Source organism: Ranitomeya variabilis, chromosome 6 (genome assembly GCF_051348905.1).
Source record: "Ranitomeya variabilis isolate aRanVar5 chromosome 6, aRanVar5.hap1, whole genome shotgun sequence".
NCBI lineage: Eukaryota > Metazoa > Chordata > Amphibia > Anura > Dendrobatidae > Ranitomeya > Ranitomeya variabilis.
The window spans coordinates 232,660,354-232,676,545 of NC_135237.1; the positions used below are offsets into that span (position 1 = coordinate 232,660,354).

General features: G+C 44.6%; 1 protein-coding gene across 1 annotated transcript in view; it reads right to left on the reverse strand.

Annotated features, from left to right (window-relative positions):
• Positions 1 to 16,192, reverse strand: part of ANKRD33B (ankyrin repeat domain 33B) — a 1,884,278-nt gene that overhangs the window by 895,846 nt on the left and 972,240 nt on the right. The gene's annotated exons all lie outside the window — the stretch shown is intronic.

Below are 16,192 nucleotides of genomic sequence, written 5' to 3' on the forward strand. Positions count from 1 at the left end.
GCAATGAATCCATACCTTAAGTGTAAGTCCTATATGAAACTAATAGATTAATCTGATACAAACCGGCCTATAGACAGACAAGTTAGAGTATCCAGGAGGCCCAGTGGTAATGGCCCCACGCGTATCGCCTCCCAAATGAGGCTTCGTCAGGGGAAGTAGGCCATAGCCAATACAAAGTGAATATATACAGTTAGTGAGTGTTTTAAACGCTTACCGGTGTGCCCACATGTGACATGTAATCACAGAGTCGGCGTGAAGCTCCGAAACCGGAAACGACGTATTGTAGGAACTATAAGGACGCCCATATCCATATAAGGAATGCCTACACATATCCCAGAGCGCGCCTGCGCAGTGAGCTCCAAACGCAGCGCTGCCAGTAAATAGACTGCGCCTGCGTGTATGTCACAATTCATGCGAGGCATGATAAGATCTGCAGGATGCGGCTGTGTGAATAGATATTTAGCACAATCACCTGAAAGAGCGCGCCTGTACTGACGGCTATAAAACCAAGCGCTGCCATGATCCCACTGTGCCTGCATGTGTGTACCGGTGTCTTGTGCGGCATAATGAAATCTACAAACTGCACCTGCATAAACAGGTCCATTACAGTATCTCATAAGTCAACCGCACCAGCATAAATGTCTGTGCCCATATATGATGCGCAAATATAGGAACCAAAGTTATTACAGGGCACTAAGAGGCCGGTCTAGCCCCGGATGCGATCAAGTGGATAGAAGTAGCCAAGGCTCAATTCCCATAAGACAGCCAACCCTATGGCCGGGGTACCATAAAAGATATAAGAACCCAATATTTTGAGTCAGTGCGCGTCCGCAACTGGCAAGAGCAAAGAGAAGGGGGAAGAGGGAAGAAGTTATATCCCCCCAAGGGGAGAAGGATAGCATGCACTTGTAACACACATGCACATGCCTTTGACCATCACACATTACATGTGTACAAGCACAAAGGGCAACTCACATCTAACACTCACTCACATGTATATATCCCCGGGGATACCTCAAACAACATACTCCCTCACTCATTCAACCCATTGATGTTATAAGCGAGTAGTTTGATATAGAAAAGTTTATTAGTCATATTATATTTTAATATAAATAGGAAATCATATACACTTCTTTATATAAATAGTATATCTCACACCACGATTGGAAGTACCATACCTATAAAAGAAGAAGACCTAAGGAACTACCCATTTGGAATAAATATCTAATATAAATATGTGGATATCCCCATCATGATGGTACAGTCCATTGATACGGACCTAGTGACCTATCCATAGTAATAAATAATCTATATAATTATGAAAAAACCCCACATAGCTCCTGATATAATAGCCAACTGAAAAATCCAAACTGCCTTAACAAGCCCCGACCCGCCAAGCTGTCCCCATGAGCCAATAGACCAACTTAACTACCCCCATGAGCCAAAAGAACCAAGGTGCTAAGACTGATATGGTGACATGAATGGTTAAAACCATGCCTAAACACTGCAATAGCAATAATCCCAAGATTATCTCCACTCTAGAGTCCTGTTCCAGTGGGATGAAGTCCAAATGGAGTACATAATACCTACTCCATGCCAATCCAAAGTAGTATTTATTATTCATTCAATTTGCTCAAGGACTACCGGTAGAAACATGCCATTCATGGAATTGGGACATTCATGGACTACATATGGGATTTCGGATACTAATGGAGTACTCATAATGGACTAACGGTGGACCACCTGTATATACGTTTGCCCTGTGGAGTTAGAATATTGAATGAATAATAAATACTACTTTGGATTGGCATGGAGTAGGTATTATGTACTCCATTTGGACTTCATCCCACTGGAACAGGACTCTAGAGTGGAGATAATCTTGGGATTATTGCTATTGCAGTGTTTAGGCATGGTTTTAACCATTCATGTCACCATATCAGTCTTAGCACCTTGGTTCTTTTGGCTCATGGGGGTAGTTAAGTTGGTCTATTGGCTCATGGGGACAGCTTGGCGGGTCGGGGCTTGTTAAGGCAGTTTGGATTTTTCAGTTGGCTATTATATCAGGAGCTATGTGGGGTTTTTTCATAATTATATAGATTATTTATTACTATGGATAGGTCACTAGGTCCGTATCAATGGACTGTACCATCATGATGGGGATATCCACATATTTATATTAGATATTTATTCCAAATGGGTAGTTCCTTAGGTCTTCTTCTTTTATAGGTATGGTACTTCCAATCGTGGTGTGAGATATACTATTTATATAAAGAAGTGTATATGATTTCCTATTTATATTAAAATATAATATGACTAATAAACTTTTCTATATCAAACTACTCGCTTATAACATCAATGGGTTGAATGAGTGAGGGAGTATGTTGTTTGAGGTATCCCCGGGGATATATACATGTGAGTGAGTGTTAGATGTGAGTTGCCCTTTGTGCTTGTACACATGTAATGTGTGATGGTCAAAGGCATGTGCATGTGTGTTACAAGTGCATGCTATCCTTCTCCCCTTGGGGGGATATAACTTCTTCCCTCTTCCCCCTTCTCTTTGCTCTTGCCAGTTGCGGACGCGCACTGACTCAAAATATTGGGTTCTTATATCTTTTATGGTACCCCGGCCATAGGGTTGGCTGTCTTATGGGAATTGAGCCTTGGCTACTTCTATCCACTTGATCGCATCCGGGGCTAGACCGGCCTCTTAGTGCCCTGTAATAACTTTGGTTCCTATATTTGCGCATCATATATGGGCACAGACATTTATGCTGGTGCGGTTGATTTATGAGATACTGTAATGGACCTGTTTATGCAGGTGCAGTTTGTAGATTTCATTATGCCGCACAAGACACCGGTACACACATGCAGGCACAGTGGGATCATGGCAGCGCTTGGTTTTATAGCCGTCAGTACAGGCGCGCTCTTTCAGGTGATTGTGCTAAATATCTATTCACACAGCCGCATCCTGCAGATCTTATCATGCCTCGCATGAATTGTGACATACACGCAGGCGCAGTCTATTTACTGGCAGCGCTGCGTTTGGAGCTCACTGCGCAGGCGCGCTCTGGGATATGTGTAGGCATTCCTTATATGGATATGGGCGTCCTTATAGTTCCTACAATACGTCGTTTCCGGTTTCGGAGCTTCACGCCGACTCTGTGATTACATGTCACATGTGGGCACACCGGTAAGCGTTTAAAACACTCACTAACTGTATATATTCACTTTGTATTGGCTATGGCCTACTTCCCCTGACGAAGCCTCATTTGGGAGGCGATACGCGTGGGGCCATTACCACTGGGCCTCCTGGATACTCTAACTTGTCTGTCTATAGGCCGGTTTGTATCAGATTAATCTATTAGTTTCATATAGGACTTACACTTAAGGTATGGATTCATTGCTGTCCATCGGCATATGGGTGGCCTTGTGGTCATATATTTATGGTACTAGATAGTAGATGGACGGCTATTGAATAACTATATTCAGGTGTATAGTAACCCCATGAGCCGATAGGCAGGTGACCTTACATTGTGTCATGTACTATAGTGCCTTGTTTTCTTTGTACTGGTCTATGGACAGGCTGTATATTTATCATTGATATATATATAACAACTATGTATCCAGGTGTTCCTCAGTGGTGTAATGTTGTTTTTAATTGTTTTTATTATGCCAATAAAGTGTTGTGTGTTGTTACGAATATATGATTGGTGGTGTGCAATCTTGTAGCAGTAGCTTTTTTCTTTTCTTTATCGCTATTTTTTCTGCTACTTGCACCCCCTATTGATGTATTACTTCCATAGCTGTGCGCTGGTTTCTCTTATGTTCATATTTGTGAAAAAAATGGAAATTTGGCAAAATTTTGAAAATTTTGCAATTTTCCAACTTTGAATTTTTATGCCTTTAAATCACAGAGATTTGTCGCACAAAATACTTAATAAGTAACAATTCCCACATGTCTACTTTACACCAGCACAATTTTGGAACCAGCATTTTTTTGTTAGGGAGTTATAAGGGTTAAAAATTGACCAGCAATTTCTCATTTTTACAACACCATTTTTTTTAGAGATCACATCACATTTGAAGTCATTTTGAGGGGTCTATATGATAGAAAATAACCAAGTGTGACACCATTCTAAAAACTGCACATCTCAAGGTCCTCAAAACCACATTCAAGAAGTTTATTAACCGTTCAGGTTTTTCACAGGAATTTTTGTAATGTTAAAAAAAACCAAAAAAAACCCGAACATTTAACTTTTTTTCACAAAAAATTTACTTCAGCTACAATTTGTTTTATTTTACCAAGGGTAAAAGGAGAAAATGGACCCCAAAAGTTGTTGCACAATTTGTCCTGAGTATGCTGATACCCCATATGTGGGGTAAACCACTGTTTGGGCGCATGGCAGAGCTCGGAAGAGAAGGAGCGCCGTTTGACTTTTCAATGCAAAAATGACTGGAATTGAGATGGGACGCCATGTTGCATTTGGAGAGCCCCTGATGTGCCAAAACATTGAAATCCCCCACAAGTGACACCAGTCACCAGTAGACCCCCTAAGGAACTTATCTAGATGTGTGGTGAGCACTTTGACCCACCAAGTGCTTCACATAAGTTTATAATGCAGAGCCGTAAAAGTAAAAAATCATATTTTTTCACAAAAATTATCTTTTCGCTCCCAATTTTTTATTTTCCCTAGGGTAAGAGAAGAAACTGGACTCCAAAAGTTATTGTGGAATTTGTTTTGAGTACGCTGATACCCCATATGTGGGAGTAAACCACTGTTTGGGCGAATGGCAGAGCTCGGAAGGAAAGGAGCGCCGTTTGACTTTTCAATGCAAAATTTACTGGAATTGAGATGGGACGCCATGTTGCATTTGGAGAGCCCCTGATGTGCCTAAACATTGAAATCCCCCACAAGTGACACCAGTCACCAGTAGACCCCTAAGGAACTTATCTAGATGTGTGGTGAGCACTTTGACCCGCCAAGTGCTTCACATAAGTTTATAATGCAGAGCCGTAAAAATAAAAAATCATATTTTTTCCCAAAAATGATCTTTTTGCTCCCAATTTTTTATTTTCCCTAGGGTAAGAGAAGAAATTGGACTCCAAAAGTTGTTGTGCAATTTGTCCTGAGTACCCTGATACCTGATATGTGGGGGTAAACCACTGCTTGGGCGCATGGCAGAGCTCGGAATGGAAGGAGCGCCGTTTGACTATTCAATGCAAAATTGACTGGAATTGAGATGGGACACCATGTCGCGTTTGGAGAGCCCCTGATGTGCCTAAACATTGAAACCCCCCCCACAAGTGACACCATTTTGGAAAGTGAACCCCCTAAGGAACTTATCTAGATGTGTTGTGAGAGCTTTGAACCCCCAAGTGTTTCACTACAGTTTATAATGCAGAGCCGTGAAAATAGAAATTCTTTTTTTTTTCACAAAAATTATTTTTAGTCCCCAGTTTTGTATTTTCCCCAAGGGTAACAGGAGAAATTGAACCCCAAAAGTTGTTGCCCAATTTGTCCTGAGTACGCTGATACCCCATATGTGGGGGAGAACCACCGTTTGGGCGCATGGCAGAGCTCGGAAGGGAAGGAGCTCCGTTTGGAATGCAGACTTAGATGGATTGGTCTGCAGGCGTCACATTGCATTTGCAGAGCCCCTGATGTACCTAAACAGTAGAAACCCCCCACAAGTGACCCCATATTGGAAACTAGACCCCCCAAGGAACTTATCTAGATGCTTTGTGAGAACTTTGAACCCTCAAGTGTTTCACTACAGTTTATAATGCAGAGCCGTGAAAATAAAAAATATTTTTTTCCCACAAAAATGTTTTTTAGCCCCCAAATTTCTATTTTCCCAAGGGTAACAAGAGAAATTGGACCCCAAAAGTTGCTTTCCAATTTGTTCTGAGTACGCTGATACCCCATATGTTAGGGTAAACCCCTGTTTGGGCGCACGGGAGAGTTGGTAAAGGAAGGAGCACTGTTTTACTTTTTCAATGCAGAATTGGCTGGAATTGAGATCGGATGCCATGTCGCGTTTGGAGAGCCCTTGATGTGCCTAAACAGTGGAAGCCCCCAATTCTAACTGAAGCCCACCCAAACACATCTCTAACCCTAATCCCAACTCTACGCTTAACCCTAACAACACCGCTAACCCGAACATGCCCCTAACCCCAACAGACTCCTAACCCTAACCCCAACCCAAACCACACCTCTAACTCCAACACACCCCTAACCCTAATCCCAACTATAACCCTAACCACACCCCTAACCCTGACACACCCCTAACCCTAATCCCAACCATAAATGTAATCCAAACCCTAACTTTAGCCCAAACCCTAACCCTAACTTTAGCCCCAACCCTAACTGTAGCCCTAACCCCAACCCTAGCCCCAACCCGAACCCTAGCCCTAACTCTAGCCTAAACCCTAATTCTAGCCCCAACCCTAACACTAGCCCCAACCCTAACCCTAGCCCTAACCCTAGCCCCAACCCTAACCCTAGCCCCAACCCTAACCCTAGCCCCAACTCAAACCCTAGCCCCAACCCTAACCATAGCCCCAACCCTAACCCTAGCCCTAGTTCTAACCCTAGCCCCAACCCTAACCCTAGCCCCAACCCTAACCCTAACCCCAACCCTAATTTGAAAATGGAAATAAATACATTTTTTAAAAATTTTATTATTTTTCCCTAACTAAGGGGGTGATGAAGGGGGGTTTGATTTACTTATAGCGGGTTTTTAAGTGGATTTTTATGATTGGCAGCTGTTGCACACTGAAAGATGCTTTTGATTGCAAAAAATAGTTTTTGCGTCTCCACATTTTGAGAGCTATAATTTTTCCATATTTTGGTCCACAGAGTCATGTGAGGTCTTGTTTTTTGCGAGATGAGTGTTGTGAATTAGACTTTTTGGCTCCCTCTTGTGGTCACTAGTGGTATGACTCTGGGATTGTCTTTTTTCTGTTTGGCACTCACCTGGGTCGTTAGTCCAGGGGTGTCGCTATATTAACTTCCTGGATCCTTAGTCCAGTGCCTGGCATCGTTGTAATCAGATCCTTCTGTTGCTCCTGTCTGCTGGTCCTGGCTCTTGCAAAATTAAGCTAAGTCTTGCTTCTTTGTTTTTTGAGTTACTTGCTTTGCTACTATTTTTGTCCAGCTTGTACTAAATGTGATTTCTGACCTTGCTGGAAGCTCTAGGGGGCTGGTGTTCTCCCCCCGGCGTTAGACGGTTCGGGGGGTTCTTGAATATCCAGCGTGGATATTTTAATAGGGTTTTTGCTGACCATATAAGTCATCTTACTATATTCTGCTATTAGCTAGTGGGCCTCTCTTTGCTAAATACCTAGCTCATTCTTATGTTTGTCTTTTCCTCTTACCTCACCGTTATTATTTGTTGGGGGCTTGTATCCAACTTTTGGGGTCTTTTCTCTGGAGGCAAGAAAGGTCTTTATTTTCCCTTCTTGGGTTAGTTAGTTCTCCGGCTGGCGCGAGACGTCTAGAACCAACGTAGGCACGTTCCCCGGCTACTTCTATTTGTGGTGCTAGGATTAGATATATGGTCAGCCCAGTTACCACTGCCCTATGAGCTGGTTTTTTGTGTTTGCAGACTTGGTATTTATTCCTGAGACCCTCTGCCATTGGGGTCATAACAGTATGCCAGGCCGACATTGAATGTTTAATGCATTGCAGAAGTGGGATATAAGAAAGGAAATTCTGAATTTTTTTTTTCCTCTCTTCCTCCCCTTTACCTCTGAGTGGCTTGAGCTTGCTGCAGACATGAATGTCCAGACCTTGATTACAAGTGTGGACCAGCTTGCTGCTCATGTGCAAAGCATACAAGATTTTGTTACCAGTAGTCCTATGTCTGAACCTAAAATACCTATTCCTGAACTGTTTTCTGGAGACCGATTTAAGTTTAGGAATTTCAGGGATAATTGTAAATTGTTTCTATCCCTGAGACCCCGTTCATCTGGAGACTCAGTTCAGCAAGTTAAAATTGTTATCTCTTTTTTACGGGGCGACCCTCAGGATTGGGCCTTCTCGCTAGCGCCAGGAGATCCGGCATTGGCAAATATTGATGCGTTTTTTCTGGCGCTCGGATTGCTTTACGAGGAACCCAATCTTGAGGTTCAGGCAGAAAAAGCCTTGCTGGCTATTTCTCAGGGCCAGGATGAAGCTGAAGTGTATTGCCAAAAATGTCGGAAATGGTCCGTGCTTACTCAGTGGAATGAGTGTGCTCTGGCCGCAAACTTCAGAAATGGCCTTTCTGAAGCCATTAAGAATGTGATGGTGGGTTTCTCCATTCCTACAAGTCTGAATGATTCCATGGCGCTGGCTATTCAAATTGACCGGCGTTTGCGGGAGCGCAAAACCGCTAATCCTCTGGTGGTGTTGTCTAAACAAACACCTGATTTGATGCAATGTGATAGAATTCAGACCAGAAATGAGCGGAAAAATCATAGACGTCAGAATGGGTTGTGTTTTTACTGTGGTGATTCTACACATGTTATATCAGCATGTTCTAAACACCTAACAAGGGTTGTTAGTCCTGTCGCCATTGGTAATTTGCAACCTAAATTTATTTTGTCTGTGACTTTAATTTGCTCATTGTCCTCCTACCCTGTTATGGCGTTTGTGGATTCAGGTGCTGCCCTGACTCTTATGGATCTGTCATTTGCCAAGCGCTGTGGTTTTGTTCCTGAGCCGTTGGTTAATCCTATCCCTCTGAGGGGTATTGATGCTACGCCATTGGCGGAAAATAAACCGCAGTTTTGGACACAGGTAACCATGTGCATGACTCCTGAACATCGGGAGGTGATTCGTTTTCTTGTTCTGCATAAAATGCATGATTTGGTCGTTTTGGGGGTGCCATGGTTACAGACTCATAATCCAATCTTGGATTGGAAGGCAATGTCTGTGTCAAGTTGGGGCTGTCAGGGTATTCATGGTGATTCCCCGCCGGTGTCTATTGCTTCCTCTACTCCTTCGGAAGTTCCTGAGTATTTGTCTGATTATCAGGATGTGTTCAGCGAGTCCAGGTCCAGTGTTCTGCCTCCTCATAGGGACTGTGACTGTGCCATAGATTTGATTCCAGGTAGCAAATTTCCTAAGGGAAGACTATTTAATCTGTCTGTACCTGAGCATGCCGCAATGCGTTCGTATATCAAGGAATCTCTGGAGAAGGGGCATATCCGTCCTTCCTCTTCCCCTCTTGGTGCGGGATTCTTTTTTGTGGCCAAGAAGGACGGATCTTTGAGACCTTGTATTGACTATCGGCTTTTGAATAAAATCACTGTTAAATTTCAGTATCCTTTGCCTCTGTTGTCAGACTTGTTTGGCCGAATTAAAGGTGCCAAGTGGTTCACCAAGATAGATCTTCGTGGTGCGTACAACCTTGTGCGCATTAAGCGAGGAGATGAATGGAAAACCGCGTTTAATACGCCCGAAGGTCATTTTGAGTACTTGGTGATGCCTTTTGGGCTCTCTAATGCTCCTTCAGTGTTTCAGTCCTTTATGCATGATATTTTCCGGAAGTATCTGGATAGATTTATGATCGTTTATCTGGATGATATTCTGTTTTTTTCTGATGACTGGGACTCGCATGTAGAGCAGGTCAGGATGGTGTTTCAGGTTTTGCGTGAGAATGCTTTATTTGTTAAGGGCTCAAAGTGTCTCTTTGGAGTACAGAAGGTTCCCTTTTTGGGGTTTATTTTTTCCCCTTCTGCGGTGGAGATGGACCCAGTCAAGGTCCGTGCTATTCATGATTGGACTCAACCCACGTCAGTTAAGAGTCTTCAGAAGTTCTTGGGTTTTGCTAACTTCTACCGTCGTTTTATTGCTAATTTTTCTAGCATTGCTAAACCTTTGATGGATATGACCAAGAAAGGTTCTGAGGTTGCTAACTGGGCTCCTGCAGCCGTGGAGGCTTTCCAGGAGTTGAAGCGCCGGTTTACTTCGGCGCCTGTTTTGTGCCAGCCTGATGTCTCACTTCCCTTTCAGGTTGAAGTGGATGCTTCCGAGATTGGGGCAGGGGCCATTTTGTCGCAGAGAGGCCCTGGTTGCTCTGTGATGAGACCTTGTGCCTTTTTCTCTAGGAAGTTTTCGCCTGCTGAGCGGATTTATGATGTTGGCAATCGGGAGTTGTTGGCCATGAAGTGGGCATTTGAGGAGTGGCGTCATTGGCTCGAGGGTGCTAAGCATCGTGTGGTGGTCTTGACTGATCACAAAAATTTGATGTATCTCGAGTCTGCTAAACGCCTGAATCCTAGACAGGCCCGCTGGTCATTGTTTTTCTCCCGTTTTGACTTTGTGGTCTCATATTTACCAGGTTCAAAGAATGTGAAGGCTGATGCTCTTTCAAGGAGCTTTGTGCCTGACTCTCCGGGAGACGCAGAACCAGTTGGTATTCTTAAAGAGGGAGTTATCTTGTCAGCCATTTCTCCGGATTTGTGACGTGTGTTGCAGAGATTTCAGGCTGGTAGACCTGACTCTTGTCCACCTGACAGACTGTTTGTTCCTGATAAGTGGACCAGCAGAGTCATTTCCGAGGTTCATTCCTCGGTGTTGGCAGGGCATCCGGGAATTTTTGGCACCAGAGATCTGGTGGCTAGGTCCTTTTGGTGGCCTTTCTTGTCACGGGATGTGCGGTCGTTTGTGCAGTCCTGTGGGACTTGTGCTCGAGCTAAGCCTTGCTGTTCGCGTGCCAGCGGGTTGCTCTTGCCCTTGCCTGTCCCGAAGAGGCCTTGGACACACATTTCCATGGATTTCATTTCAGATCTCCCGGTGTCTCAGGGCATGTCTGTCATCTGGGTGGTATGTGATCGCTTTTCTAAGATGGTCCATTTGGTACCTTTGCCTAAGCTGCCTTCCTCTTCCGATCTGGTTTCTGTGTTCTTTCAGAATGTGGTTCGTTTACACGGCATTCCTGAGAATATTGTGTCTGACAGAGGATCCCAGTTTGTTTCCAGGTTCTGGCGATCCTTTTGTGCTAGGATGGGCATTGAGTTGTCGTTTTCGTCTGCCTTTCATCCTCAGACTAATGGACAAACGGAGCGAACTAATCAGACTCTGGAGGCTTATTTGAGGTGTTTTGTTTCTGCGGATCAAAATGATTGGGTGACCTTCTTGCCGTTGGCTGAGTTTGCCCTTAATAATCGGGCTAGTTCCGCTACATTGGTTTCGCCATTTTTCTGCAACTCTGGTTTCCATCCTCGTTTTTCCTCGGGACATGTGGAGCCTTCTGACTGTCCTGGGGTAGATTCTGTGGTGGATAGGTTGCAGCAGATCTGGAATCATGTGGTGGACAACTTAAAGTTGTCACAAGAGAAGGCTCAGAGTTTTGCCAACCGCCGCCGCGGTGTGGGTCCCCGACTTCGTGTTGGGGATTTGGTATGGCTGTCTTCTCGATTTGTTCCTATGAAGGTCTCCTCTCCTAAATTTAAGCCTCGCTTCATCGGTCCTTACAAGATATTGGAAATCCTTAATCCTGTGTCCTTTCAATTGGATCTTCCTGTGTCGTTTGCCATTCACAACGTGTTCCATAGGTCTTTGTTGCGGCGGTACGTTGTACCTGTGGTTCCTTCTGTTGAGCCTCCTGCTCCGGTGTTGGTTGAGGGCGAGTTGGAGTACGTGGTGGAGAAGATCTTGGATTCTCGTCTCTCTAGACGGAGGCTTCAGTATCTGGTCAAATGGAAGGGCTATGGTCAGGAGGATAATTCATGGGTGGTTGCCTCTGATGTTCATGCAGCCGATTTGGTTCGTGCCTTTCACGCTGCTCATCCTGATCGCCCTGGTGGTCTTGGTGAGGGTTCGGTGACCCCTCCTTAAGGGGGGGTACTGTTGTGAATTAGACTTTTTGGCTCCCTCTTGTGGTCACTAGTGGTATGACTCTGGGATTGTCTTTTTTCTGTTTGGCACTCACCTGGGTCGTTAGTCCAGGGGTGTCGCTATATTAACTTCCTGGATCCTTAGTCCAGTGCCTGGCATCGTTGTAATCAGATCCTTCTGTTGCTCCTGTCTGCTGGTCCTGGCTCTTGCAAAATTAAGCTAAGTCTTGCTTCATTGTTTTTTGAGTTACTTGCTTTGCTACTATTTTTGTCCAGCTTGTACTAAATGTGATTTCTGACCTTGCTGGAAGCTCTAGGGGGCTGGTGTTCTCCCCCCGGCTGTTAGATGGTTCGGGGGTTCTTGAATATCCAGCGTGGATATTTTAATAGGGTTTTTGCTGACCATATAAGTCATCTTACTATATTCTGCTATTAGCTAGTGGGCCTCTCTTTGCTAAATACCTAGCTCATTCTTGTTTGTCTTTTCCTCTTACCTCACCGTTATTATTTGTTGGGGGCTTGTATCCAACTTTTGGGGTCTTTTCTCTGGAGGCAAGAAAGGTCTTTCTTTTCCCTTCTAGGGTTAGTTAGTTCTCCGGCTGGTGCGAGACGTCTAGAACCAACGTAGGCACGTTCCCCGGTTACTTCTATTTGTGGTGCTAGGATTAGATATATGGTCAGCCCAGTTACCACTGCCCTATGAGCTGGTTTTTTGTGTTTGCAGACTTGGTATTTATTCCTGAGACCCTCTGCCATTGGGGTCATAACAGATGAGTCGACGTTTTTGTTGATACCATATTTGGGCACGTGACAATTTTTGATCGCTTTTTATTCCGTTTTTTGCGAGGCAGAATGAACAAAGACCAGCTATTCATGAATTTCTTTTGGGGGGGGGGCGTTTATACCAATCCACGTTTGGTAAAATTGATAAAGCAGTTTTATTCTTCGGGATAGTACGATTACAGCGATACCTCATTTATATCTTTTTTTATGTTTTGGCGCTTTTATACGATAAAAACTATTTTATAGAAAAAATAATTATTTTTGCATCGCTTTATTCTGGGGACTATAACTTTTTTATTTTTTTGCTTATGATGCTGCATGGTGACTCGTTTTTTGTGGGACAAGATGACATTTTCAGCAGTACCATGGTTATTTATATCCGTATTTTTAATCGCGTGTTATTCCACTTTTTGTTCGGCGGTATGATAATAAAGCGTTTTTTGCCTCGTTTTTTTTTTACGGTGATCACTGAAGGGGTTAATGTTGTGAACTCTGTTTTTGGGCTCCCTCTTGTGGTCACAAGTGGTACTGTGTGAGTGCTATCTTTGGGCTTCCTCTGGTGGCTCTTTTTGTCATTCTGCAGGTCTGTGGCTGGGATCAGCTGTCTCGTTATCTGCTAGTTGGTTTCCTATTTAGCTCACCTGGACTTTCAGTTGTTGCCTGCTGTCGATGTATTCAGTGCTATTTTGATCTCTCCTGACTACCTTCGTTATCAGTCTCTCCAAGAGAAGCTAAGTTTCTGTTTGTTCATTTTTTGATCATCAGTGTTCAATATGTTTCTTGGTTAATTATCTGTCCTTGTCCAGCTTGCTAATATGTGATTTCCTTGCTTGCTGGTAGCTCTAGAGGGCTGAGTTTCTCCCCTCACACCGTTAGTTGGTGTGGGGGTTCTTGAATTCTCAGCGTGGATATTTTGTATAGGGTTTTCTACTGACCGCACAGTTTCCTGTTATGATCCTTAGTGGCTGAGGATCACAGATAGGACTAGCTAAGTTACTGAACATAGAACGAGCTCTAGGGAGGTGGTAACTGGACTGACCGCAAAACCTGATCCTAACCAAACACACTAAAGGTAGCCGGTGAACGTGCCTAAATTCCTGGACGTCTCGACGCAGCCTGAGAAACTTGCTACCCCTATAGAGAAAGTAAGACCTCACTTGCCTCAGAGAAATGACCCCAAAGATATAGGAAGCCCCCAACAAATAATAACGGTGAGGTAAGGGGAAAATACAAACGCAGAAATGAAAACAGATTCAGCAAATGAGGCCCGCTAATACTAGATAGCAGAAGACAGACAGGAAATTGTGCGGTCAGTAAAAAACCCTATACAAAATATCCACGCTGAGAATTCAAGAACCCCCACACCAACTAACGGTGTGAGGGGAGAAACTCAGCACCCTAGAGCTACCAGCAAGCAAGGAAATCACATATTAGCAAGCTGGACAAGGACAAATAAATAACCAAGAAACATATTGAACACTGATGAGCAAAAAATAACCAAACAGAAACTTAGCTTCTCTTGGCGAGACTGATAGCGAAGGAATTCAGGAGAGATCCAAATAGCACTGAATACATCGACAGCAGGCAACAACTGATAGTCCAGGTGAACTAAATAGGAAACCAGCTAACAGATAACGAGACAGCTGGTCCAGCCTCAGACCTGCAGAATGACACAAAGAGCCACCAGAGGGAGCCCAAAGACAGCACTCACACAGTACCACTTGTGACCACAAGAGGGAGCCTAAAAACAGAGTTCACAACAGTACCCCCCCCTTGAGGAGGGGTCACCAAACCCTCATCAAAACCCCCAGGGTGATCAGGATGAGCCACATGGAAGGCATGAACCAAATCGGCCGCATGAACATCAGAGGCGACAACCCAGGAATTATCCTCCTGACCATAGCCCTTCCACTTAACCAAATACTGAAGCCTCCGTCTAGAAATACGAGAATCCAAGATCTTCTCCACCACGTACTCCAATTCGCCCTCAACCAGCACCAGGGCAGGGGGCTCAACAGAAGGAACCACAGGCACCACATACCTCCGCAACAAAGACCTATGGAACACGCTATGAATGGCAAATGACGCTGGGAGGTCCAAACGAAATGATAACGGGTTAAGGATTTCCAAAATCTTATAAGGACCGATGAAGCGAGGCTTGAATTTAGGAGAGGAGACCTTCATACCAACATTTAGAGAAGACAGCCATACCAAATCCCCAACACGAAGTCGGGGACCCACACTGCGATGGCGGTTTGCAAAGCGCTGAGCCTTCTCCTGTGACAACTTCAAATTGTCCACCACATGGTTCCAAATCTGCTGCAACCTATCCACCACAGAATCCACCCCAGGACAGTCAGAAGGCTCAACCTGACCCGAGGAAAAACGAGGATGAAAACCAGAATTGCAGAAAAAAGGCAAAACCAAAGTAGCAGAACTAGCCCGATTATTAAGGGCAAACTCGGCCAAGGGCAAAAAAGTCACCCAATCATCCTGATCAGCAGAAACAAAACATCTTAAATAAGTTTCCAAGGTCTGATTAGTTCGCTCGGTTTGGCCATTCATCTGAGGATGGAAGGCCGACGAAAAAGACAAATCAATGCCCATCTTAGCACAAAAGATCCGCCAAAATCTGGACACAAACTGGGATCCTCTTTCAGACACAATATTTTCAGGGATGCCGTGCAAGCGAACCACATTCTGAAAAAATACAGGAACCAAATCGGAGGAGGAAGGCAACTTAGGCAAGGGCACCAAATGGACCATTTTGGAAAAACGATCACACACCACCCAGATGACAGACATTCTCTGAGAGACTGGAAGATCTGAAATAAAATCCATGGAAATGTGCATCCAAGGCCTCTTCGGGACAGGCAAAGGCAAAAGCAAACCGCTGGCACGAGAACAGCAAGGCTTAGCCCGAGCACAAATCCCACAGGACTGCACAAAGGACAAGGAAGGCCACCAGAAGGACCCAGCCACCAAATCTCTGGTACCAAAAATCCCAGGATGGCCTGCCAACACCGAAGAATGAACCTCGGAAATAACTCTGCTGGTCCATCTATCTGGGACAAACAGTCTCTCTGGTGGGCAACGGTCAGGTCTATCCGCCTGAAATCTCTGCAGCACTCGTCGCAAATCTGGGGAAGTGGCAGACAAAATCACTCCCTCTCTGAGAATACCAGCCGGCTCTGAAACTCCCGGAGAGTCAGGCACAAAACTCCTAGAAAGAGCATCAGCCTTCACGTTCTTCGAACCAGGCAGGTACGAGACCACGAAATCGAAACGGGAGAAAAACAATGACCAACGCGCCTGTCTAGGATTCAGCCGCTTGGCAGACTCGAGATAGATCAGATTTTTGTGATCAGTCAAGACCACCACACGATGCTTAGCTCCCTCGAGCCAATGTCGCCACTCCTCAAATGCCCACTTCATAGCCAACAACTCCCGATTACCAACATCATAATTCCGCTCGGCAGGCAAAAACTTTCTTGAAAAGAAAGCACAAGGCTTCATCACAGAGCAATCAGAGCTTCTCTGCGACAAAACAGCCCCTGCTCCAATCTCAGAAGCATCAACCTC